The sequence below is a fragment of the Anoplophora glabripennis genome, unplaced genomic scaffold (genome assembly GCF_000390285.2).
Source record: "Anoplophora glabripennis isolate ALB-LARVAE unplaced genomic scaffold, Agla_2.0 scaffold3, whole genome shotgun sequence".
In the NCBI taxonomy this organism is placed as follows: domain Eukaryota; kingdom Metazoa; phylum Arthropoda; class Insecta; order Coleoptera; family Cerambycidae; genus Anoplophora; species Anoplophora glabripennis.
Window position 1 is genome coordinate 584,308 of NW_019416486.1, and position 27,484 is coordinate 611,791.

At 32.5% G+C, this 27,484-nt stretch overlaps 1 protein-coding gene across 1 annotated transcript in view; it reads right to left on the reverse strand.

The window, feature by feature from the left end:
• The window catches only part of LOC108917918 (carbonic anhydrase-related protein 10), a 461,749-nt gene that overhangs the window by 53,873 nt on the left and 380,392 nt on the right, over positions 1-27,484 (reverse strand). The gene's annotated exons all lie outside the window — the stretch shown is intronic.

Here is a 27,484-nt window from a genome sequence, read left to right on the forward strand (position 1 = left end):
AATATATATCAATAAAATCTATTGACGGTATGATGTACACTTCCTTAATATGAATTAAAAAATATGTTCATGGGATCCTTTCTTCTCATTTTGATGAACACTATTTATAACTAAGTTATTCTACTCCTTTTTTCTAACACCTGTATAAACATTCGGATGTCAACTATTTTATTAATGTACAAAGTATATCCACAAAGTAAGAGTACTGAGACCCTGATGCTTTGTGGCTTTAGTTTTCGACAAAGTTGGCAACACTGCATCTAATGTCAAGGTGTTGGGAGCAGAAAGCGAGGTCACTTGTCTCAGTCAGTTGAGAACTGTTGTTGTAGTGGCGTGTTGAAATGAGCTTTTCCGAATCCCGCCAATCGCGAGGTGAGTAGCGTAATCCGGTTTCTTCTTGCAAAGAAAAAGGCGCCGTTCCAGATTTTTAACGAAATCAAAACTGTTGGGATGTTGTGATGTACCGTACTAATGTGTACAAGTGGTGTCGTGAGCATAAAGCTCGCAAAACGAATGTTCATGATGAACAACGTGAAGAAAAACATGGCAATTTTGTTTTGAGACCGTAAAGGTATTCTCCTCATTGCCTTTTTGCTCCAAGGGAGAAACAATTTTGCACGGTACTCTGAAACCCTGAAAACACTACAGAAAAACTATTAACATAAAAATAATCATGGAGTACCAAATAAATTGTTTACATTTTTTTCACACATGTCAAAATACTCAATAAATAAAAAAAAAACGAAAACTGTGCCACAACTTCAGACAATAAATATTTGTAATGTAGGTAAACATTTACAGCGATAAATACAAAATCGAACACCTAGCACACAACCCATGAAAAATGTGTCTGATGCATTTCGTACAAATCGAATTTTAAGCGCGTTGACCGCTGCAGCAGCCATCCATTTATTAAATAACCGATTCATGTGTATTCGCAGGCGAGTACAAGTGTTAACACAAATTTTCATTCGAGCACTTTATCCCATTTCAATTGCGTGGTCGCGTCGCATTTGTACTTCCCAGATATCTAAATAGACCGCAATCCCATGACACTGCAGTTGCCAGAACATCAACGAATTTATCTCATTGGAAACTTGCTTGCGCCACTTTAATTTTTAGCACGGTTGAAGTGAGGCTTTTAATTTAATCGTGAAATTTTGGTTACGACACCTATAAACAGTAATAATTCAAACTAGAAATGTTTACATATACATAATAGTTTTAAAAATAAATACTTTAATTTGAATACAAAATACTAAAATTAACAATTATTACATACTAAAGTCTATGTAAAACATGTAATGTAATTTTATTATAAAATTACATTTCACTACATTACATTATGTGACTGGAAGTACAGTTGAGACAAAAGTATTACTGCAGGTATCCTGAAATTATTCTATAATAATAAGATACGCCAGTAACTGGTTTAATTTCAGTATTAAAACTGTAAAATATCGTTGTGATTATTATTTCTAATCAAATACAATTGTATTTTTACAGGAAAATTACATTTTTGAGTAATGGTCTTGCAAATCTCAGTTTCTTCAGTTGAATTTCTGTAATATCGACGTAACATTTTCAGTGTAATTTACCTGCAATGGACATAGTTGTAATTTTACAGTTCTAAAATTATGTGTTCTGGGTAAATGTTTGGTAAATTAGCCAGTTGTTAACCAAGTCCATGAGTGAAGATATATTACGAACAGGTTTGTAATTTTACAGCAAAATTATACCTTTCAAGTATTTATTTGTTAAATCTGCTAGCTTTTACTACTTCAATAGATTAAGAACAACATTTCAGACACGTGATAATGTAATTTTATATTTCAATTATTATAATTGCATGACAATAAACAATTGCAGTTGCTTGCAGCAAGTAGGTAACCTGTCTACATGGTTGTAATTTTACGGTATTCATTTTGCTAGTGTATTGGTAAATTACTGGTACAATTTGCAACGAGTAGCAATTACATTAAAATTTCAGTTTATATTAAAATACAGTAATTCAATCTCAGACTGCAAGTAAACAAACAATTGTAATTTTACAGGAAAGTTGCATATTTCGGGTAATTGTTTGGTAAATTTGCCAGTTTTTAATCTGATGAATTTACATTTGATCTCATGAATTATATTTGATGTTATTTTACAGACACTTGACATTGTAATTGTGAATTTACATTTCAATTATAACGTCACAATTTATACCTACCGCTTTTGTGTAATTTATTGACAAAATTTGTTTTGTGGTGCAATTTTATTTTATTTATTGATTTTAAGGTGCTTATATGTATACCGGCCTAAAAGTTCGAGGTCGACCAAAACAGATTACGTGGGAGGCTTCATCACCGCGCGTCATCCCTTTAATTGTACCCGCTGATTGTCGCGCCAACTTGCATATCCAGCTCCCCGCCGGGAAATTTACCATCACATCCTGCGTCATTAGAGAAACTTTATGAGGTATGCATGGTCAGGCAAACGCAATGCGGTGTGTTAAAATTATATGCTTTTTTAATTTCTCGAGTTTAGAATGCTAAAATATGTATAAAAAATGCTAAAATATGTCTAAAAATTTGTAGAAGGTGACTTATTTTTTTAACAGAACTCTAGGAAAGGTGAATGGTTGCTAAAATATGTCTAAAAATTTGTAGAAGGTGACTTATTTTTTTAACAGAACTCTAGGAAAGGTGAATGGTTACAGATAAATTAGTTTTCAGATATGAATACATTTTCCATAAGGTTCTTTTACAGTAAAGAAAATTACACAGCCCCACAAAAAAAGTGGCAGTTTCTAAAGACAAGACCATGGTATCCATATGGTTTTGGGGTCGTTGAATACGAATCCGGTGTCCGTTTGACCCGATTAGCTCTGGTTGAGGGTCAGTTCAAGGTCAAATGTAAAGAATCAATTGTCAACAATGTAAATCTACATATCTATACATTTTTGGGGTCGATGAATCGGAATCCGGTTTCGGTTTGATCCGATCAGATCTGCGTTAAGGTCAGTTCAAGGTCAAATGTAGAGAATCAATTGTCAACAAAGTAAACCAGTGTATCTATACGTTTTTGGGGTCGTTGAATCCGAATTCGGGGTCCGTTTGACCCGAATAGCTCTGGGATAAGGTCAGTTCAAATGTAGAGAATCGATTGCCAATAAAGTAAACTTGCATATCTATATGTTTTTGGGGCCGCTGTATCCAAATCCGGTGTCTGTTCAAGGTCAAATGTAGAAAATCAATTGTCAACAAATTAAACCTACGTATCTATACGTTTTTGGGGTTGCCGAATCCGAATCCAGTGTCCGTTTGACTCGATCAGATCTGGTTTAAGTTCAGTTCAAGGTCAAATGTAGAGAATCAATTGCCAACAAACTAAACCTACATATCTATACGTTCCTAGGGTCGCCGAATCCATTTCTTACCGTATCTTAAAGGTACCATGTCTTCAGATTCTGACTAGGAACGAACAAATGATTTTAATTTAATTTTAATAATAATATAATTAACAGTAACACTAAAAAGTGAGTACTGTTAAAACTTAAATCTGGTGGAAGTCAAAACTAATTAAATTTTGTAGAGAAGTTGTCAACGGATCAAAACGGATATAGAGAAGGTTTTATAAGCTTTCCTGTACAGCTTCGTTAGCTATATTCTTGCGTAATTATTCCCTAACCTGATCCACCAACGCCTCTAATTAATTATGAATTTTCTTTTCTAACTTACGAGTCTCAGTTACTTTCATCGTAAAAGTGTAATATTTACCTAAACATGATTTAAATTTAAATCAGAATAAGATTTTACGCCATAAATAAAATACCAGACGCCTGTTTTATTTTGCCATTTGAAACGTCGTATTTGCACAAAAGAAGGAAGAAAACAAGGGCTTATTAATTTCACCACTGTCGCCGGATCCAAGACGCTGAAAACAACTGAAATCTTAATGGGACACCGTCACTGTTTCGGAGACAGCCTGAGGTTAGGCCTTCTGTTGGAAGCGTCATTTTTTAACTCTTATTTTCCTTCAAAGAAATCGCCGATGCGCAAAATTACCGGGTTGCGATGTTGAATATTAAAATCTGATTGATGTTAAATTTGTCTAAACGAAAACATGTCTCGTTAGAATTAGACGACTTATTTACCTATTTTTTTAATAAATAATTGAGTTTTTTCTCTACTTCTTGCACGTAAAATATTAATTTTGTATACACGTCTCAAAAAAAAAAACATTAGAGAAGTATTCGGTACTTAGTGAGCCCCACTGTATATTCCCAAAGGACGCAGAGACTGCACCAAATATTAATGACAGTTACATCAATTCTAAGGAATGCATCATCCAATATTGTGTTCCTAAAAAGCTTATTGGCGTCTGCCTAACATGTATTGCTAATTTATTATTTTCTGAAAATCAGTCATCAGTCAAATGTTTAGCTTTTTTCAATAGTAAATTCAAATACTTCAGTCGAAGAAAGCTCATGAAACACCTCTTTACTTAAATAACTACTTTGACTTCTTCAAATACAACATTTGATTGACTTATGCGTTTAAGATACTGCAATTGCAAAGGTAGTTTTCTCCTAACAAATGCATAATACACAATGGTCCTTAAGTACGTTCCGATAATAAAGTGGTTATAATGTAAAAATAAAGGTGGTCCCAAAACTAACGCAGCGTTTGAATTGTGCGCCATTTTAATTACGAAAAGTTGGCACCGTGGAACAGGGTCACACGTTGCGGTTGGACAAAATGGGCTATTCGACCGATAAGCCAGTGAAAATTGTAAAAAATCATTACAAGTACGGAGGGAGAGTGTGTAGCTGAGACTGTGCCCAAATTACGTGGAATATTCGGTAGAAGGTACGCCCCGAATAAATGAACTGTGGGTTTTTTAATCTAAAATAAGTTGACCATTCAGAAAATTTCAGTTTTTAAAATTATACTTTACACTAAACATGTTTTTTTTTTACAATTGAAATTTAAATATGTGATAATTCAAAATCCTGCACAATCAGTATCAGGTTAACATTTTTAAATTACTACTTCATTTTATTAATTTACATATAGCTATTGTATTTTAAATTCTACGCCTACAAATTTCTTAATTTTTAATCACAGTTAAAACAAACATATATTTGAATTTATTTTGGAAACTATACAGTTTTAGATTTATTAAACTAGTAGTAGTAGTGAAAAGGGGCGGCCTTAGCTTGGCAATTAGGCCACAAGTGGGCCCTTTTTGCCTACCCTGCCGTCCCATCAGCTGTCCATTCTCTGCCTCTGACCCTCCTCGAACCTATCCGACGCCCTAATGAACGCCACGATTTTGGTCCATGGAAGGTCTTTCACCTCAACCCCCTTGCAGCTCGTCAGCACCAAAGACTTTATATCTTATCCTCCCAAAGGCTGCACAATGTCCCGGAAGGTGGATTGGGGTGTCCTACCCTACCCCACATTTCGAGTATAGAGGGTCCTCGTCAATTCCTATTAAACTTAAATGCCTCCTAAGTATGCAATGGCCTGTCAGAACCCTCACCATTTGGTTTAGGGCTCCTCGACTAAGGCTCAGCAGCCATCTCGTCTTAAGTCCATGTATGAAACTATGGGCCTGCCCACATCCTCTATTTCTCCTCCAGTTCTGACCTAAAGTTCGATAGGTCCATTAATTAAGGGCCCCATTAATGCTACCTCGTGTGATTCCTAGGATTGGTTCAGGTCCCTAGCCAGAACCCCTAGATCCGAGACGAGCTAGTTGATCAGCCCTCTCGTTACCAGGGATACCCATGTGGCCTGGGATCCAACTCTACCTCTCTTCGTCTGGCCAATGACTTTAGAGCGTCTCCACATTTCTGGACGAGGGCAGACCTTGTCCTCGGAGAGTTAACCACTCTGAGCGCGGCCTGACTGAGGAGCAGATAAAAATCTTTACCTCCTCTTTGCTTGCTACCATCAAAACAGCAAAAACCTCGGCCTGAAAGACTGTGGCATACATACCCAGTAAAAAGCTTTCCTGGATACCACTACCAGATAAATTATTGCTCCTAAAAATTAGTCTCCTACCCTAGATCCATCTATTTATTATATTATATGTTGTCAGATTCTTTAAATTAAAAAAAGAATAGCATCTCGTAAATTACTCGTCTTAGGAATAATCAAATGAATCAACCGAATTTCTGAAATAGTACCGTAGCGATTTTGGTGTTAAAGCGACAATAGGTATCTGCCAATATATGCTCCACTATTAGACTTAATTTTATGCAAATTCAATAAATTTTTACTTTTTCTGACAATTATTCAAGTTACTAATCTGAGTTTCATTACGTAAATAAGCTTTCGAGATATTTGGGTAACAAAATATTTTCCAAAAATCATTCTCGAGAACTAGGCAGTTTACATTTTTGGTTAATTAATTTCCTACGTGGTTATTGGGAGGTTTTCCTTTGTCGCCCGTGATAAATTTGAATAGAATTCGGCCGCCTCTCCCGAAAATAAAACAGGAACGCAGTGGCCGATAAAACCCAGTATTTGTACAAAAGGAGGACTCTCCTTCGGTAAACACCGGAGGAACTGCGGACTTTTTACGTCGGCGTATCGTTATGCCATGAAAAATGGTGTCGAATTCCGGGCCGGGGGTTGTTTATTGGGCGGCTAAGAGCGTCGCTATCTGCACCCAGCAATGTGATGATTTACCGCCCGATATAGACGCCACGCTGCGGCGCGCCGGATAGCCGCCCCATGGATTTATGGGCCGCGACTAAAATAAACCCGATTTTAATTATCACCGGCATTAAAATTAAATAAAAACACCGCCCGGTCCTCGCCCAAACTACACCGGAGGGAAAACTATAGGGATAATCGCGGTTTCGACAGTGCAACATCAATTATTTTCTACTAGCTTGCGTAAAAGTGGAAGCTGTGTAGTGGGTAAAAACTCTTCGCACTAGTGCGTAAAGTACATATTTTATACACTACTGCGTAGAGTATACGTCAGTACCTACATAAAGTGTTTATTTTACACACTAATACACTCGTTTGTAAATTACACATTTTTCGCAATTGTGCATGGAATCCACGTTTTACATACTCTTTAGTAAAGAACATATTTTGCATATTAGTGTGTAAAGTGCATATTTTACACACTAGCGCGTAAAGTACATATTGTACAAATTAGTGTATAAAGTGCATATTTTATACACTAGCGCGTAAAGTACTTTCACATTATTGACAACTGTCATAATAGTGGGTAAAATCTAAGCTTCCGCACCAGTGCGTAAAGTACATACTGTATACACTACTACGTAGAGTACGTATTTTACGCGTTAGTACGTCATTACTTAAAGTGCGCATTTCACACACTAATACACTAGTTTGAAAATTACACATTTTTCGCACTAGTGCATAGAATCCACATTTCACATACTCTTTAGTAAAGTACATATTTTACATACTAATGTGTAAAGTGCATATTTTACACATTAGTGCGTAAAGTACATATTTTACAAATAAAATATGTACTTTAACAGTACTGACAATTATTATCACCTCGCTGTCACGGCCTTCCAATTGTAATAAGTTAATAAAATAAACAATACCATTGGTTGCTGACACGTTGGGGAAACGAGGAAGGTTAACCATTTCATTTTAGATATTACTGCGTAAAATGAACTACTTCATCCCTTCACCTTAATTCATAACGTAAAATTGTCGGTATCAAAAAAGTATACGCAAGTTGTGTGAAATATCACTGAACATCTTCATAATGTACACAAGTACCTTAACAAATGTTATTTACTGAATATAGAAAGATTTGGACTATTAAATAAAGACAGAAATAAATTAAATAGTTCCAGAGTTAAAAAGTATTGGAATACCTACTGATTAGTTAATACATTAATAGTTATTACTGAATATCTGCAAAATAAACTTCCTTATTTTCTATTTCTGTAAAGTTTATGAAAAATTAATACTAATTTCGGAGTAATACGAATATTAAATACTATTTTGTATTTGTATTCATGTAAGTACTGTATATTTGCAAGTGCTATTCTATAACATTACGAATAGGAATCTTAACATCAATCAGTTTCTCATCCACGAATATTATATATTCGTAATAGTTATTTTGTGAACACAAGGATATTCTTATTAAACAGTATCCAGAATTGATATTCGTAAATAAGAACCGTGTATTCGCAATTGTTATTCTGTGAAATTATGAATACAAGAGAATGCTCCACATTAGAGTCGGAAATACGATTCACTAAAAAATAAATTTAGCTTAGATAGTGTCAGAGTTGAGCAAAAAGTAAGATTACTGAATACACTAGTAGCCAGTAATCACTAAATATCTCCATAATGAATATAATAATTAGTATTCATAGACAGTTTATGTACTGAATATATGTATACGTAATTTTTAAGTAAACACAAGGAGATTATTGAGAACATTGTAAGATAAAGAGAAGCATAGGTTAGATGGTTGTAGTTGGGTAAAAAATAACTGATCATTGAATACGATATTCAATAATCATCAAGCATCAGTAGTATTCAGTATTTATAGAGGTATGAATAATGTGTATTCGCAAATGTTGAAATTCGATGAAATTGTGAATACAGTCACTTTTGAATTATATTTTAATTTTGTGTTCTGTTTCAAGACTCGAAGGTATATAAGTAATATTTTGTACTAATATTTGAATTTATTTCTTGTCTCCATGAACACAATTTCAATCAATCAAATGTTACCTTACTCTGAATAGTTTCTTATGTTTTTAACCTTTCCAAAGAAAAGAGAGATGGTCGGAAGCTCTAAAATTTAATCAACATAAAAACTTTGAAAGTGACTATTCATCTTGTTTGTTATTTTCGTTTTGTGGAGCCTATATTTTTTCCCGGCGTGTACATGCGTGGGAGTTTGTCGAATTTCGTCCCCGACATTTTTTCCTACTATTTGCCGATGGTAATACGTGACAGTGAATGTTAATATTTGTTTGCAGTCCGTATCACACGTTGAAAATAAAGGTTGGCCATTTAATTATCCTCTACTGCAGCAGATTTATCAAGTGGACGTAGAAAATTATATTTCAGGAGTACATAAATTGTTGCAGCGCGCGCTGAAATATCTTTCACGATAACGCCGTGACGGGCGCTTTATTAAATACATTTTTTTACACATCGCGTAACTAACTGCCTGTATTTGCTATTTTTAGTGTGAAGCACGCTAGTAGTAGCGTAAACACACGCATTGGGAAATTATATTTGTACACCATTTAATTTTTAATTAAAACCTTTAAAAATGTTACCACGTTACTTTGTTTATGTTAATAATCATAATAATAACTGTTTATTAGCCCAACAGAAATAATTCCAATTTCACAGCTAAATCACATTCTAACAGTAATAAACAGTAAACAATTTTTAACATAGGTATAAATAAAAAAATAGCGTTTTTATTGTGGAAAACCGTACTTATCTTATCAACTTCGACGTCACCTGTTACATAGGTGTTGTATAACAATGAAAAAGTAATATTAACGGTCGATAGAAGGAAGCACAAAAAACAGGCACTTAGGTAGGAAATTCTGGAAGGAAGCCTAAATAGTTGAAGATAGTCAGTTGAAGTGCGAACAGTGTGGAGATCGGCAGTAAGACGATCGGCGGGCAGTGTGTCAAAGTAGTGAAAAGTTAATTGGTTAAAGTGTCATTAGTTAGCAGGTAATATTCTTTAAGTACTTTGTTGTTAATTGTTCTGTGTAATCTTATGATTGTAATGTTTATAGATGTTTCATGATAATAATTCTTTGTATGTTTAGCTTCCGTTGCTTTATGCTCAAGGGCATATATTTTTCTAAGGTAAAATTGTTATACTGTTATATTATTAACGATTGCTCATTATTTATTTCATGTTAAAATATGTATATCGTCGTGGGCGCCCCCGACTTTACAATAATGACTCCTTTGTTTTACAGCTAACTTGTTTTTGTAATGATGACGTTGTTCGTAAAATATAGATGTCTCATGATAATAATTCTGTATATGTTTAACCTTCATTGTCTTACGCTTAGGGGCGTATATTTTTCTAATATAAAATTGTTACAATTATTATTTAAGATTGTTCATTATTTATGACTTGTTCAAATATGTATTTTGTCGAGACCGCCCAGATAGTACAATAACGACTTCTTTATTTCACATTTAACTTGTTTTAAACGGGATCAGGTTGTTCTTTGATTTCTTGTGTCCACTTTGTCACACGTCTATACGAGCCTTGTTGAGTTTACTAACATTTTCGCCCGTGCGGAACGAATCTGGATTAAGCTCGATTGCCTCCCGTATGGGACTCCAGTACCTTCCGGCTCTGCCGGCTAACTAACACCAAACCTCTTCAGTTTTACTTGGAAGTGTGTATGACTAATATGAGGTAACAGATGACATTTAGTGACACATTAAATGAGACAGGTCTTGTTTATTATTAGCAAAGGTTCTTAATTTATACCTTTGGTTAGCGGTTGTTTTGTATTTATATTTGGGTGGTAAGAGCAACGATCGTGGGTTTCTCTGCCATGCTCTTTCCCCGCAGGAGCTCTAGGTGAGCCTGGCACTCTCCTTTTATGTTTAATGGTTGTTAATGTTTTTGTTGTTCTTTCTATTTGTCACATGTTTAATTTGAATTGTATGTAAATAAAGATTAGGTGTATTTACTCTGCTTTTGTTTTATATAATTAAACCATACATCCCCTCTACAAAGTTAGTAGCCAGCGCCTTCCGGTCAATTAAAAATGGATACACACAATGTAGGTAATCCTTATGACGATCACATATTTTTGGCCACAACTACGTTTACTTATTTTTTGTCGAACCTAGGGTTGTTATATTACATAATAGAGTATTTAGTGCAATAATATTAACCTATAACACATGATATAGGGGAAACTAAACCTACAGAAATAGGCAATAACAGTTAATCATTAGCATGGTTATTCACAGGGCGATTCACAGCTTCCAAAAAAATTTGGGAACAGATGCGTCATGAAAAATAGAGTCAATATTGTAAAAAATGTTTTTGTAAAACTCTTACAGTTTCCGAAAAAAGAATTAAAGTTGTAGTAATTACGACCTTTGCATTGCTGAGCTACTATAATCTATAGCGACATGCGGTCCCTCTCTACGTGACCCCAAGCGATTCTGAATACCGAAATCCGATTTTAGTATTAACGTTTTTGCGATAGTTTAATTTTTTCAAGTGTCAAAAATGGCTTGCAACTCGGAGTTGATGGATATCGTTTTAATTTATGGTATTTGTGTTTATGGTAAAGCAAGACGACATTTGTGTTAGTTCGTAGACATTGGGTAAGACGGGCCAAAACTGCAAATTAAATTTATTAATTAATAATAACAATTGCGGCAAAAGCAGTTGAATTTGCTGATATAAAATAGGTGTAATAAAATTTTATCTATTTATTTCCCTGGGAAAGAAATTCTCTCAACTTTTTGTCCGTTCATTTTTTATTACACTTTGCCGCCATGCCATGATTTACCTTGCGCAAGGTCAGGTTTTACAGTGGACCAGTTTCCAGTGCCGTGCATTTTTTCTTACAAAGTGGTATTTGTCCCTTGTACACTCAAAATTTTTTATTTTTTTTTGGATAAGTTCTGAATCACCTTGTATATATTCGTGCATAACGTTTTTAGACAAACAATCGTTTAGGTCACAAATTTTTCATATTGTATTGATGACTTACACATTAGATGGACTGAGGATTTTAGTAATAAATTAGAATTAACTCTTGGCAAATAAAAATAGTATGATTTCTTGCTACGTTGCGGGGAACCAAGTAATTTATTTGCATAAGCAAGTTTGGGTAATCGAATTTATTACCAAGTTGATGATACTATATCATCTCTGGATGTTTAGTGCTTTGAAATTAAACATATTATGAACAAAACCCTTTTCTGAAATAAACATTTCAAAAACCGCCTGTATACATTTAAAAACTGTCGGACTGTATGTATTTGATAGTAAAGGTTCCAAACAAAACAGCAATATTTCGATGCACCTCATATAGAATTTGGAATGCTCTAATCAACTACGAATGATAAAACCGACCACTTTCTTAACATGCATTCGAAATTCAAATGGAAATCAGAAGATCTCCTAGTTTTTGTTTTCATTGACTACAATATACCTCTTGGTATAAGTAACCACTTTACATCTGGAAACATTGAATTATAACCAGTATTCCCTGCACCATGTTTCAATATTGTTCAGATTATTCTGCAATCTCAAATAGTCTGAAATGTTATCAACTTTCCTGTACAATTTCATGTCAACAAAAATCAGATTTTCACATATTATAGCTGAGTAAATGTCGTTGATGAAAATTGGAAACGGAAAAGGGCCCAAATTTGATACTTGTGGGACACCAAAACCTGCAATATGCTGAGATCTGTATCCATTAAACGCAAGATTAATCTAGAAGAATTTTTTCCTAGATTTTAATTTAATTTTAATTTTAAATAATTAACAAAATATGAAATACATAGAAATTAGACAAAACATTGTATTACAATCGGCTGAAGACGCTGTTAATGTCAGCTTTTCGATCCTATTCTTTTTTTAAATTTAAAAAAGTGGAATTGGTGCACCATACTTATAAATATATTGTACGACTATTTGGAGACATCAATTTTGGTAAAGTCATTTTCATATCAGAAAAAATGAGAAGGAAAGGTGACAGTTTCTCTTCTATTTAAAATTTTAAAGATGACATTAACAACTGAATTATCACTTAAATGGAATTAAATCAAATAACAAAAGTTTGAGGAAAAGATCAAGTCAAAATTAATTCCTTTGATATACAGAAAGCATCAAAAGTGGATAATTAATTCATTTTGTCGGAATATAAAAATATTTTATATTTTTAATTACAATTGTGTATCTATTTATTTACTTCTTTAGCTCATGGCGTTATTGATATTTTAAGCTGAAGAATTGTAATTAAAATTGATTTATCCGAGCATTTACATAAAATATTTTTATATTTTGATAAAATGAATACATTATCGTCGCTTTCTATATAATTGAAATCTTAACGATCAGTTATTTTGTGTTTGACGCAAAAATAATTCAAGTAAGGTCAGGTGCGTCTCCTAATTTGACAACTACCCTGAAAGCAAACAACCCACGTAAACGTGGCTGAGCTTCGGACACGGTGAAAGGAAATCTTGTCTTTGGTCACAGAAGCCTCTTTGCCACAACAATCCGATTACCGGCTGCTTGGCACCTCTCTTTTCACGAGATATAAAATTTTCTGTACATTGAGTAGCCACCTGGGTTCACGAAAAATACGTGCTTCTTTTTCATCAGGACGTCATTGTTGCCCTGTTTTGTACTTGGGTTTGTAAGTACCTATACATATCACAAAACAGTAGTTCAAGCAATTAATTGCAGATTCTCATGAATTTAAGGTATAATTTGTAAGCAAAGTTTCCATATTTTGAAAATTCTTCACTTAATTTACTAAAACTATACCTTTCCTAGTAAATTTTTCGATTTATGTCGATAATTAGGTATTAAGTGCAATATCAGAAGGAAAATATCTATTATTAAACAGTACCGAAACTTGAACATGAATTTTAATAGCGACGATAAATTTTGAATGTCACAGGAAAAGCAGCGGAATCGATTTGTTCAGTTCTATTAAATATGGGCAACTAAACGGTCATCATTTTGTTATAACGTCCGTCCAACTTGTGTAATTGCCTCAACATTTGGGTTAGGGACCTGGTTATGGAAATACCGGCAGAGGCGTAGGTAGTTTCACCGCAAAATTTTCTATACTTGGTCGATATATTGGATTTTAGAAAAGTTAAATATTTACTTCAATTATACTATAAAATTATTCACTGACCATATAAAAAACAGAAAAACAAAGATGTTTATGACACGTGTGCAGAAATGATAAAATATATTTAAGCTGCAATTCTAAAACCTTAAACAACATTAACGAATTTTAGTATTTCTCAAAATATATTTCCAGACTTTTAAAATTTCAAAGGTAGTTGCAATGTACAAAAAAAAGCGATACTGATGATCCAGAGAACTACAGTTCCATTCTGAAATCCCTTATTTTCAAATCTAAAATCTTTGAATAAATGTCAAAAATTCGATTATGTATTTTATTTCGAGAGAAAAATATCTTTTTCAACATCAACTAGTTTGGATTAAAAAATAATTATTCTATAACTTTGGTCATATATTAATTGATTAGTAAAATGGATTTGAGCAAAGGAAATTGTATGTACCCAATTTTTAAATCTTACTAAAGCCTTCGATTTTGTGTCTCATTAAAATCTTGTTAGTAAATTGTATTTCTATGGTTTTACAACACAACGCTCTGATTTGGTTATATCATAATTTTATCAATAGACATCAATACTCATCACAAAATAAAATTGCCACAGGGATCTGTGCTTGGACCTGTACTATTCGCAATTTATGTTAAAGATTTAAAAGCAGTAAGAATAATGTCTGGTCTCAGATTCAGCAAAATTTATTCAATTTAGAATTTTAATACTTCCTTATGTATATATCTTTACTATAGGTACGAGTATGTATAGAATATGGAATATGGAATCTAAATAATAGGATGTTAAATTTTATAGTGCACTACTTGAAGAAACGTAAATTTTAGACTGGAGTTAAGCAATTTATTTATTTTTAACAAATATCATGCGGACTGTAGGTATAGTACGTAATAATAAGTATCAGTAAAAGTTAACAAAATAATAATTTCTTACTCACAAGGAAAGCGATTGTAGAAAATTATTAACAATTATCCTAAGTGTTCCACGGTTAATCGTCTCTCATTTCAAAAACGATCGAAATGACCGTTCAACGTTACGGAGGTCACATTTTAATAATCCCACTATCCGCGACATTGTACAATAACATGTACATGTCTACCTCTGATCTGAAGTTTCGCATCGATCAATTTATTCGATACGTATATAGTGAGTTTACTTATCCTTTTTGTGCTACATTATTTTATTAAGGCTAGTTTTAATTATTTATGTAGACATTTTATAATTACTATGAACTATTTTATTTAATAAGTTTATATTCGAAAATATTTTGCTGTCATCAAATTGTATGTCAGTAATTTGACACTGCCATTTTTTCTCTCTTTTTGACTTGTGTAAATACAAACAAAATATATTAACATAAAGTTTCATAAAACATGATATTTTCCTATATAGTTTTTTACTATATCAGTTATTACATCTCTTCAGATTTTAATCTTTCCAAGTCTTTGCATTAAGGAGGTCTGAGATTTAATTTTATTTCAGATTACACATTTTTCGTCACCTCTAAGTCAAAGTCAATTTATTTTTTGTTGAAATGTAGCTTTTATAAAGCCAAGGAGATTTATTAAATTTATTTCAAGGTAATAAACGTCAGGAAATAAATAAGCAAACAAATGCAATTCTTAGATTTATACTGTTATAATTAGGTAATCTTAATTTTTTTTAAATCAAATATATGTACATACATTCTTATTTGACAGTGGGATTCCTATATAATTCATGTAATAAATAATTACATACTTTTAGCTGCTTTGAATAAAAATAAACCGATTTAGATCAGACTTCCTTAATATAATTTTGCTTCCTAATAAAGTTATCGATTTTTTACTACTTTTGGTTCATTTTTTAAGACAATTTCGTTACTTTTAAAGACATTCCAATTAAATTTGATATTGACGGTTTTTAGATTGGTTGAATGGAAGTTTCTAACAATAAAAAATGTTAAAAATTAACCAATAAAATTACAACACATAATACATTTTTGAGCTGATTTTTTTATGTAATACCCTTGAATGGAAAATAATTTTCTTAGATAGCTGTCCACAGAAACAATTTAAAGAATTTATCACTTTGTGTAAAATTTCCCAGCTTTTTTATTACACCCTACATAGATGCAAATATGTATCTTGAAAAAGGGCACAAAAATGTATATCGTAAAATATTCTTGGGAAGTATTACGTGATTCAATCTCAAAATCGTTTTAGAACTGAATATGCACAAGAAGTGTAATTTCTGTCTCCTTCACAGGGTTAAGCTAGACACATGCTAGCAACAGCCTCACAAAGCGTCATAGAGGTGGGATCTTGTTTATGTTTCGCTTTCTGTTTCGAGATTAAACAATAATTAGCACAAGATGAGAAAGATATACACGGTAAAGTAGAATAAACATTGCGCGTAAATATAAACACAATTAACATATATATCTCTTTAGGACATTTAGGGGTGGGTTGAGTGTAGGCGAATTTATTAACAGAATGTTGGCCGAAGTATTGAAATTTTAAATGTGGATTTAATTTTATGAGGCTATTTAACTTTTAAATAAATTGCTTGGAAATAGGTACAGAAAGACCGTACCACCATTTCTGTCGCTTCCAAAAATGTATGTTCGATATAATGACAACTGTAAATATGTATAATATACTTTTGAAAAAAAAAAAATCTGGAGACTAGGATAATAAACTTCAGAGATAAATAAGAACATGACGAATTTATGATTTTTTAAATAAAACATTAAACAAAGAGAAACAGAACTAAGTCTGCATGAACCTTATCACTTAATTCAATTTCAGTGGATCATATGTTTGTACAAACATAAAAATATTTATATACCATAATCACAATACAATTTATTTCACTTGTAATAATAAACAATGTGTTCGGAAGAAAAATAATAATAATTATCACTGTAACAATTCAGGATGATTTTTTATTCGTGAACATCTGGTGAAAAAGTTTTTTTACGTAAATACTGTACAGCCAAAATGTCTTTTTCAGTTAATTAATTTAGTATTTTAACATGATACTGTTGCCAGTCCAGTCTTGTGTAAAAGTTAACATTTATAGCAAGTGACATGAAACTCACATGACAGGTACCGTGGATATAATTTTTGCAGGTACAATAATAGATCTCCCATTCGCCATTTATTTAAAAAAATCTTGTTAAAATCCTGTAAATTATTTATTTCTGTGAAAATATATGAGTAACTAGTTCCTTATTCTTGGCAACATTAAATAAATATCTATCACCCTAAACGAACTCGTTTTTGTAAGTATTTTGTTGTCATTTGTGTGAATTTTAAAATGTGTGATAGTAACGATAGCAACGAATTTATAAAAGACATCCAGATGGTCATCTTTATATCACCTATAACATACTGATGAGTACTAATAAATTCGAAACCAGTCTGATGACTCTACCTATGAATGATTCTAGATATTGGGGGTATAATTCAATGCCATCTGCGAAGCCCATGGAGTAGTTGATTCCCACAATACCTATAGGTATATAATTAGTTAAAAAGTTTATTCCTCCTATTGCGGTAGTGCCAGAAGACACAATGTAGCAATGAAGTTTAAATATATAACACATGCTTTGTAGGTTATATATCACCAATATCTAGTGGTATACCTTCATGAAATACTGGGAAATCATATGGTTGATAGTTAACTTCAAAACAATGTTTTTAGTTATCAATGAAATTCAGCATCACTTCTTCCAAAACCGCCGAATTTCTCGGTGGTGACCATAATCATAAGTTCTTTTCTTGAAATTTCAATTTTCTCGTAATCGTTTATGAAAGTATGGAAACACGGTGTGATGAAATTATATTGCAGATCCGTTTCAGCGTAAATTCATGATATTTCTAAAGAGTTATAAACGAAATTTTAGATCGATCATTTCAGCATTGGTGTAATTTTATATTGAAGCAATAAATGAGATTTGCCCAAAAAGACAGTCAAAGTAAATATTAACAACTGTAATCTATCTGACAACCGCCTACTACAAAATATTAATTTTAATACCTATATTCAGATCAGGATGTGTATTGCAATATATTTTTTTTTGTTAAAAAATTATCGCATTCACGAAAAAATAGAACAAATCAAATTTGTTGTAACCGAATGGAACATCAAGAAATTATCCAGTGAATGTGTTTACGATATTAGGAAAAATATATGTAATTTTATTTCAGTAACTTTAAGACATTTTAGTAAAATGTAAACACTAAACTTTTCTCTTCTTTTAAAGGGCCACAAATCTGCCTTAATTTTCCGCCAGGGATCAGCTCTTTTATTTTTTTCGTAATTATTTATTTACACCCTGTAAGTATACCTGAAAATATTATATTGTCCATTTTAATGCAAATATTTTATATACATTGTAATTGATTCCAATAAAATATTTGATATGAATATTTGGAAATATTTAAATTGTTTTAATTTTAATTCATATTCAATATGTTTTCACGCGGTACTCCTACCTTATCGGTATACCTTTTATTTAAAATTTAATCTAGTACCTAAAAGAGAGAAACCAGTAAACTCGTTCGGATTCTATTAAGAGTGTGCTTGGTAATTTCAAGTATACAAATTTTACCACTAAAAGGGGCATATCAATTATTATTACTAAGATGTAAGCTAATTAATGGGTGGATATCGTTTTATTTTTCGTTTACATCTATTTCGCATAATGCGGATTTTTTGTGCACATTCTGAGTTACAAGAATACTTCTGCAATATGACTAACTGCACGAGGTTTGTATTATATCACTCAATTTTTTATAATTAGTATCAGTACTCATGGCTTCAATTATTGTTCGAGTAATTATTTCAGCAAAAATTTTTGAATGTTCTAGAACGTTAAAAAGTTTCTCTCTCGTGCAAGTGTTTTTTTTGTTGTTTCCACCATACAATTGAAATCCCATAACGGAAACTTATAATTGCAAGTTCGGAAATCAATTGAATATGGTCAGATGTTCATTTTCTCCAGGAGACCGTGCCAGCTCTGACCTGGAAACCTGGATACCAAGGTCTCCTTTCGAGTATGTTTTTTTTTTATCTTTTTGAATTTTATATATAATAACGTTCTGTTTTCAATATGCCTTTTTGAGTGCGACATTTTTGACATGTAAAATTATTTTCATAGATTCTTAATCGATCTCTTTGGAACTAAAGGTTTGTTAAACAATTTTTTTCAGATACGACAAAATACACAAACAAACAGAATGGGAGATGCATCATCCATTGTCAGCGGTTGTATTGTACGCCAATGCACAAGCCAGAACAGTCTGCTGCAGACTGCAGCCGTACCATCCAGACTGATCTCGTTACAAAGTTGCCATTAATTTACATTATTGAATTCTCGCTGTGTGCACACATATCTACATATGGAAATCAACCACTTCAAGCGGATTGATGCTTCGTGTTTCCTATGATTTCGAAATGAGATATTACTAAACAAACCGTGAACAAGCAATCGAACTGCGCCTAATTCGCATTTACACTATTCTCTGCTTGATTTCCACCCACCACGTTGATTTGGGAGTGTATCGAATTATCGTTCCTTGCTGATGATAATAATATCGCCGTCCATATTTAAAACGTCCCGAGTCATATTTTAGTTTTTCTTTTTTTCAGACCTAATGTTGTATTTTTTGACCTACCACTCTTGTCGTTTAAAACCCCCTAAAATTGTTTGTCCCTTCTACCAAATTTCCTGCGAACACCTATGTATTTTTATTGTCTGTTAGAATTACTATGTATTTTAAGGATACTGTAAATGTTAATTAAAAAAACATCAAATAATATACGATAGGACTTGGATCCAATATTTTATTATTCTTATAAAAATAGGCCTTAAATTCAACGGCAAATTGAAACATTCGTTAATATACAATGTGTTTCATTGACAGTAAGCCAAGCAGAAATGGTGTTTTTTGTATAATCGTAAATAATAATTTAGTTGGTGCAACTTTTTTTGTAGTACACATATTACCAGAGCTACAGAAGAATTCGTCTTAAGTAGACACCCTGTATATTATACTGGTAAAGGTTACCCTCAATACGAATCTGTTAAGATGTTTTCCTTAAAAAGATCTTTAATGATACTCTAATTTTTGCATCATAAAAATGGTCGTAACTAGCTGTTGCTTGGAATTATAAATTGATTGGTCATATTTCCGACCCAAGCTCAAGTGATCTAACAGAAAACAATCGTTAAAATATATAAGAAAGCTACAGGGGATGATAATGATCCTTAACTAGAACACATTATATTTCCATATATATGGAAATATTTCAAGTATACCGAAGTTTTGGTGACCTTTGAATATATTTCTCAAGTATTAGTTAAACCTGTTAAATCTTGAGCTAACCATCGTAAGTTATGTTCGACTCTTTATCTAAACTTTAAGTTAAATTCCCTATCTTAAGTTCGAATCCTGCCATCATTTAAAAATGAAATTGTTAAAGTTAGATTTCCTACCCAAGCATATTTTGCACCTGGTTTGGATCTTCGTACACGCTCCGTGCTCATCTCTACACAATTTGTATTTGCAATTAAATACGCAGAACCAAATGCTGCCTGCGCATAAGCAATTGGGCTGAACTTATTAAAGCAGTAAGAGAAGGCCATATTTTATTGGAGTAAATTAGATTAGGTTAGGTTAGGTTAGAAATAATAATAATAAAACACAAATTACCTCATAAATTCCTGACTATTTAGAAACATCTCAAAATACATAAAATATACCTTAAGTTATCTCAATATCATTGACCTTCCATCTTTGGTCTTGAGTTGATCTTCGAAACAACTTTTATACGTATTCTGCTGGTACTTCAATTTTATTGTGGGTTCCTAAAACCCTTTTAATCAATTTTAAGACCTTCTAAATATTAACTATTTAAGGGTGTTTTTGGGAAGTTTTATTCTATATTAATATTTTAAAGATTTCGGGTGTTTTAAGATATTTTGTAATTTTCAAAAGTATGCATTGTGGGATATTTTGAAGTATTTCAAAATTACTAAGGAATTTAGTAGTAAGAATAATTCAAAATTTTCGAGCTATTTCCAAGGTTTTTTTATGTGTTTCAAATACATGGAAATTTTTTACATATTTCTAAGTAGTTCTCAGTTTTTAAGGATACCGATGTATTTCGAGATTTCGAAATATTTCAACATATTTGGAACTATTTTTGGAAGTTTTCGAGGTATTTCCAGGTGAGTGAAATATAACCTACGAAATATATGTCATTTCTTAAAAGTCATTGCTATTAAATGCCTACAAATCATTGTTTTGTACCTACTAGTAGACATCGACCTACTGATCTGTAGATACTATGAAACTGTGGACTACAGGCCGTATCCTGCATTTAATTACACCCGCAATATCTAGTAAATAATTGAATGCTGAGAAGGGCCTATAGTGCGCAGAGTAGTCATTTTTGACAACATTATTAGTAGAAAATATTTCCAAGATTTCAAAATTTTCACTCCTATTTTGGACTTGAATCTTAGGTTATCTGTTTTGTGTTAGACCTTCTGTCATATGTTAAATCCACATCTTTTAATTAATTGCGATGTTAAGTCTATCCGATGCAATATCCTCATTTTAGATTAGTTGACCGAAGAGAATCGTAATGTAATTTACGTCGTTTCAAAAGGAACATCAAATTAAATTTTACAAAAACCTATTAATTCATTATCTCGCGATACGTACTCCACAATTGCACTAATCCCTTCCGATACGTTAGCGGCGCAACGTAATGGCCTGAGCAAATCTCTTGAAGCTCCACTCCAACGGAAATATTGACCGATTGGGCTTCCCACAGGCCCACATTTCAAACGTATAAAATCCGAAACACACATTATGTTTGCTAACATATCATAAAACAGATTTCCGTATTGAAAAGAGGGTCTGCGTTTGGCGTGTATAGCCGGTTCCATGTTATGTGACAATGACAAGTTGGCTCGGCGGATCCCCTTCGGACCACTTCAACAAATACGCTAAACCGACGCAACTGCCTGCGATTGTTATTTATACTTATTTACGCTCCGCTATTTGCGTACAATCGGGACTTTATCGATTATTGTTCAAATAATGCGTGTTTGCGGAGGAACGAAAGGATTCTGAATTGTTCGTGATGATTAACTCAAGGTTGGTTTTGATGCCCATTGCGGCGCTACAATGGAAATCTAATGCCTTCGATTAATGGGCATAACAGTGTCAACATTGGTAATTATGTTGCTTATCACACGTCAAATTTTCCTTTATTTTACCGATATGAGGCTACTTCAGTTTAAAGATCTTAAACTGAGGACATTACGAGAAACAGCTACTCTGCGGACTAATGCCCCAACCAGCAGTAATATGGAGGACTTTACTAAAAAAAACAATTGTGTCGCTAATGGAGCGATGGTGCGTTTGTTCAATAGCGAATAACAGGATATTAAACATTTTTAAATAATCTTATAGAACAAACTGTTTATAGGTACCTATTTCATTTTTAACAAAACTTTTACTGGCTAGAAAAAAAACTGTATTTTTATACGTTTTATGAAATTTTGTCATGTTTTCTTAACATATAAACATAATGTTTATACGAGGCATATCACAAAGTAAGAGCAGTCATTTTTTAAATCTAAACGGCATAAGGAATATATTCAATATATGAAAAATTTACGTATTCAGAAAGGTGCATTAAACACTATGTTTTGACGTAGTCGCCTTGAATCTCAGTACACTCCCGGGCACAGAAAAGATGAAATTCAGAAGGTACCATGCAACAAGCATATTCCGTTCATTAACCCCCACGCAGAAGAAATCTGGAGATTTGTGGAAACAAGTTAATCGACGGTCGCCACGAACCATACTTTCGATCTTGTTGACCATCTCATCAGGCACGATTGAGGGTCGCCCTCTCCTTTGCTCATCATGAACAGTTCCGCCAGCTTTATACTCACGACACCGCTTGTACACATTAGTAACGATTCATCACACTATTCCCATAAACAGTTTTGATATCATTAAAAATCTGGAATGGCACTTTCCCTTTGCAAGAAGGAAAGAAACCGGATTACGCTCCTCACCTCACAGCTGGCGGGATTCGGAATAGCGGTACCCATTTCAACACGCCACTACAACAACAGTTCTCAATTGACTGAGACAAATGCGAGCGCGTTTTGATCCCAATACCTTGGCCTTAAATGCAGTGTCGAAAACAAAAGTCACATAGCATTAGAGTCCCAGTACTCTTACTCTGTGGATATGCCTCGTAATAGTAAACTATAACATAGTTTTAGATAGCTAAGTGGTCTTGTTTATCTTTTGATGCGTTGTATGTTTTAGTTTAATTCCATTAAATGGTAATTTTTCGACTTGGGACGTGCGAGTTATGTCTAAATTATGGAAATACCATTAACGCGGATCCTTGAATTTTAAAATTATTAGGGTAACTCAAAGACCCTGAAAAATCGAGGCCAAAGTAAGTTTTTATGAAAATCCCATCGTAACGCAAACTTGTTTTGCGTATCAAAGCGCAAACATTATGCAAATTCAAACATAAAAGATGTTCATTAAATTCAGTGACTCTGTAAATCGCTGAAGAGATAAATATTAAAAGAGTAGATGGGACTTTTTATGCATTAGCTCGACGCGCCTAAATACTCGGAGAGCTTTTTAGTTTGTCTAAGGCAGATGGAATGTTTGCTCATAATTTATCCTGACGTCGGCTCGATTTGGATCGGATGAAACGTATTTCGCTGTATTCTGTTAAGGGACGCTAATTTACATTGTCATTAAACTTTCAACGCTGCGTTAATCACCTGCGAAACGTCCAAAAGTCGTGTATTAAAATTCCATTTGTGAGGACATTAGGGGCTAATAAAAATTCACGTACGTCATTAACTTTCCTTCTATTATGCATGTAATGCATACATTTTAGGAAAATCAGATACTCTAAAATAATTTGGTCTTGATACAACTCGTAGATTGTTTCATAATGGAAATTGTTGTCTAGCTCGAATAAAATAACCTCAATAAATAAGAGCATACACTCATCAAAATTTTACGTAAAATTACACACTAGATGATTGGTTATTTAGACGTCACAGCAGGCAATGTAATATCACAGCATACAAATTAAGTTACATTAAGTATGTAATTTTACACTTTTTGTGTAATTCACACAAAATATAAATTTATGGTAAGGGTATTAAGAAACGGGAAAACTACATCGTATTTTTAAGAAGAAAAAATATATAGGCATTATTATTTTGCAATATTTTTGGAAACTATGTTTTTTTTTACATACTTAAATGTTTTTTCCAAGACAGGTTACGACGTACTTGAGTAAAGGATAAATAACATTTAACAAATTTAAGACGATTTATTAATGCAGTAAAGGACATATTTTCTCAGAATAAAGAATAAATTTCTGAAATATACCTAAAGATAGGTAATACTGAATAGTATTTAAACCAACTAACTAAACAGCTTTCTTAAAATAATAGAACAATTAAAAACTTGGTATAGTCAGTAACATTTAAAAAATATATAAAGCAACTTCTGTAAAAAACCTTCCTACTTATTTTGAGGACAAAGTATATATTTAATTTTTACACACTTTTTTTGATGACGTATTCAATATTTAAATTTAAAAATGATCGACCAAATAAGTTTTCATACTGTCGAAAACCGTATAAAGCTTGAATTAATCTTAGACTTCTTTAGCTGTGAAGACTAATTAAGTAAACAATATATCTGAGACAAATGAGATACATTTTCTTTCATAAAATGGAATAAGTTTTACTTTATATGAAAACTTTTGCATTTTGAATCATTTCTACGGCAATGACCACTGAAAACAAAATATAAGTAGTGTAAGGAAAACAATAAGTAAAATAAGTCCTGTACAACGGTTAGGCAAAGTTCAATATGGACATTACTGATGTTTTTCGTACTCTCCAGTAACTAATGAAGACATTCCGAGAGAGTCACATGATTTACACAAAGTCATATTATTTACTGACCTCAATATTTATTTATAAAATTATATTTAGGTAGTTAAAACACTGAGCAATATTATTACATCCCAAATGAATCTAAGCATGCCTGGTGAAACAACTAACGCAGTACTCCACACCGGGTGTTCATATGATTAACCTGATTGGTTGAGCCAAATCAGGTCATATAAATTCACACTTTTATTCTTATATTTATTAAATATAGTAAAAATATATAAAGGAATAATACATTTTAAAAAGCAAAAGTACAACATAAAAGGTAAAAGAAAATATATTTGCAGTCGAACCTGTAATTCGATACAATGTATCTATCATGTATGTTCAATTGATTTACCTTTTTCGTATACCAAAACCATTAAAATTATGTAAAAAGCCTACACAATTTTTATCAGTCTATAGGGCATAATCTAAATGCTTGACAGATATATATTTTTTTGCTTCTCGAAATTTCGATAGGTTTCTAAGAATAGTGTAAAACAACATTTAAGCTTCTGTAAACTAAGTGTTTTCTAAAACCATCATGAAATTAATAAGTTAAAAAGTTCTTCGCTAATACTTCTTTTGGCTATAGCTTTTGAACCACTTGTGAGAATTAATTTGCTTTTGGTACACACCATATACCAATGAAGGCTAATAAACTTCTGAGGTCAGAATTCCGAAATTCCAGGAAGTTACTGAGAAAATTTATATATTATTTTATCGGAAAGTTTTCTCTATATACTTTTTCTAGACTTGCGTAAAGCTTTCTCACAATGTATGTCATGCAAGAATCATAGCGCAGTTGATTTTTTGTAAGATTTGTCTCAGCTTTTGAATTAACAAACACATTTTTTTAAATATTATTTTTATTTATTATTATATATTATTTATTTTTTACACTTTTTAATATTATTTTAGCAACGTGATTAGGCAGAGCTATTTTTATCGTATATGAATTCTCTATTAAAAATCCAGCCACTTCTTCCTGTAACTTAATACAACAAAAGTTAATAAACCAGCGTTCTAATGGGAAAAATTTATTCACTTGTCACATCGATTCCCCCGGTATATTTTGTTGGAGTTTTTTTTAGTTAACAGTTATTTTTCGCTCTTGTTACTTTGAATGCCTTATAATAATACATTTAAAATTTAAACAGTTGTACAAATATAGAGCAGATAATTTCTCATTTCTATGAAATATTTGAATACAAATTTTTGTTGGTGTAACAAATGCTTGATGGGAAGTAGATAAACGTTTACAATTTTTTAGGGCAGAGCGAGACTAAGTGTAGGTGTTATTTTCGTTCCGTAAGAACGCCGCCGCAAGAACGCATTACACTTATTCCCTTTCAAGATATGGGAATCTACATGAAATGAAAAATATAAGCAGTCCGAAATTTCCTGTGCTGGATGGTTTGAGTGAATGAATAATGATGCACATATGTGGGTGTTTCTAACAAATTGTCCCTAATGGAAGGTTGCCCGGAAAATGAATAATAAAATAAGATAGAAGCAACATATCTTATCTATCTCGGAAGATTTCCCCTTGATTTATTTTTCTAAGGGATATGATTCATGCGGTGTATATATCCACGTCCGCCACCAGCTTTCATCCATTAGGCACTGTATTAAGACTCTATGGATGGGAATATGAAAATGTAAGTTCCCCAATCTTTAATCTTTTTTGCAGAAACTATGCCCGCCCGGCGCGTTGTACCTCATAAATTTTCTTTCGGCGGAAAACGCCTTTTGAAAACACTGCTTCCCGATGTTAAAACCATTATATTCCTGAAATGTTGATATTATACCAAAACTGTATGACTTTTATTATAGAAAATTTGAATTTCAACATATCGATATGTATAAAAAGAGATAGTCTAAGCAATCATAAATGATTATCGGCCACTTGACCAAAGAGCTTAGACAACCAACATTGCACGGTTGGTACAACGAACAATGACGCCCGAGATAATCGGCCCGCTTTAATCATTTTTAATTCTATGGAAATTTAATTGTCAACGGGAAGGAAATAAAATTACTGTTCCACACAAAATTAATGATCACGTGGCTTGTAATCATTTATGAAGGTTCTCTATAACATACGTACTTTCACAATCTTTTCATTTTCAGTAGGTTTCGTGCAAATTTGAATTCACTGATCCACATGCACATTTTTAGAACTGTAACACTGAACTAAGTGGGCTTATTAAACCGTTTCTCTAGAACAATATGTTTAAAGCATATTTAAACTATTATTTAAAAAAACGACTCATATTCGTACTCATTATTCAATGAGTTTAACTGAAATGCACTTAATCCACGTTATGTTTACCATCAGTTAATGGCTTGATTTTATTTGTCTTCTCTTAATGGCATAGATTTCATTTTCTACTGCTACAGTCAAATTGGAGCTTGTAACGCTGAGCACGACATGCGTCTGGCATTTTAAATTTGTAATTATTTCCTTACTGTACTGATTACAATACAATTCTTGAATTACTTTAGCAGTAATGTTTCATATATTTTTTATAGCGCATTTTCATTCATTTCTCCATTTAGTTTACCCATATCAATTAAAATTATTGCAAGCTCTTCTGGGGAAAATTTTTCAAGTAGGTAA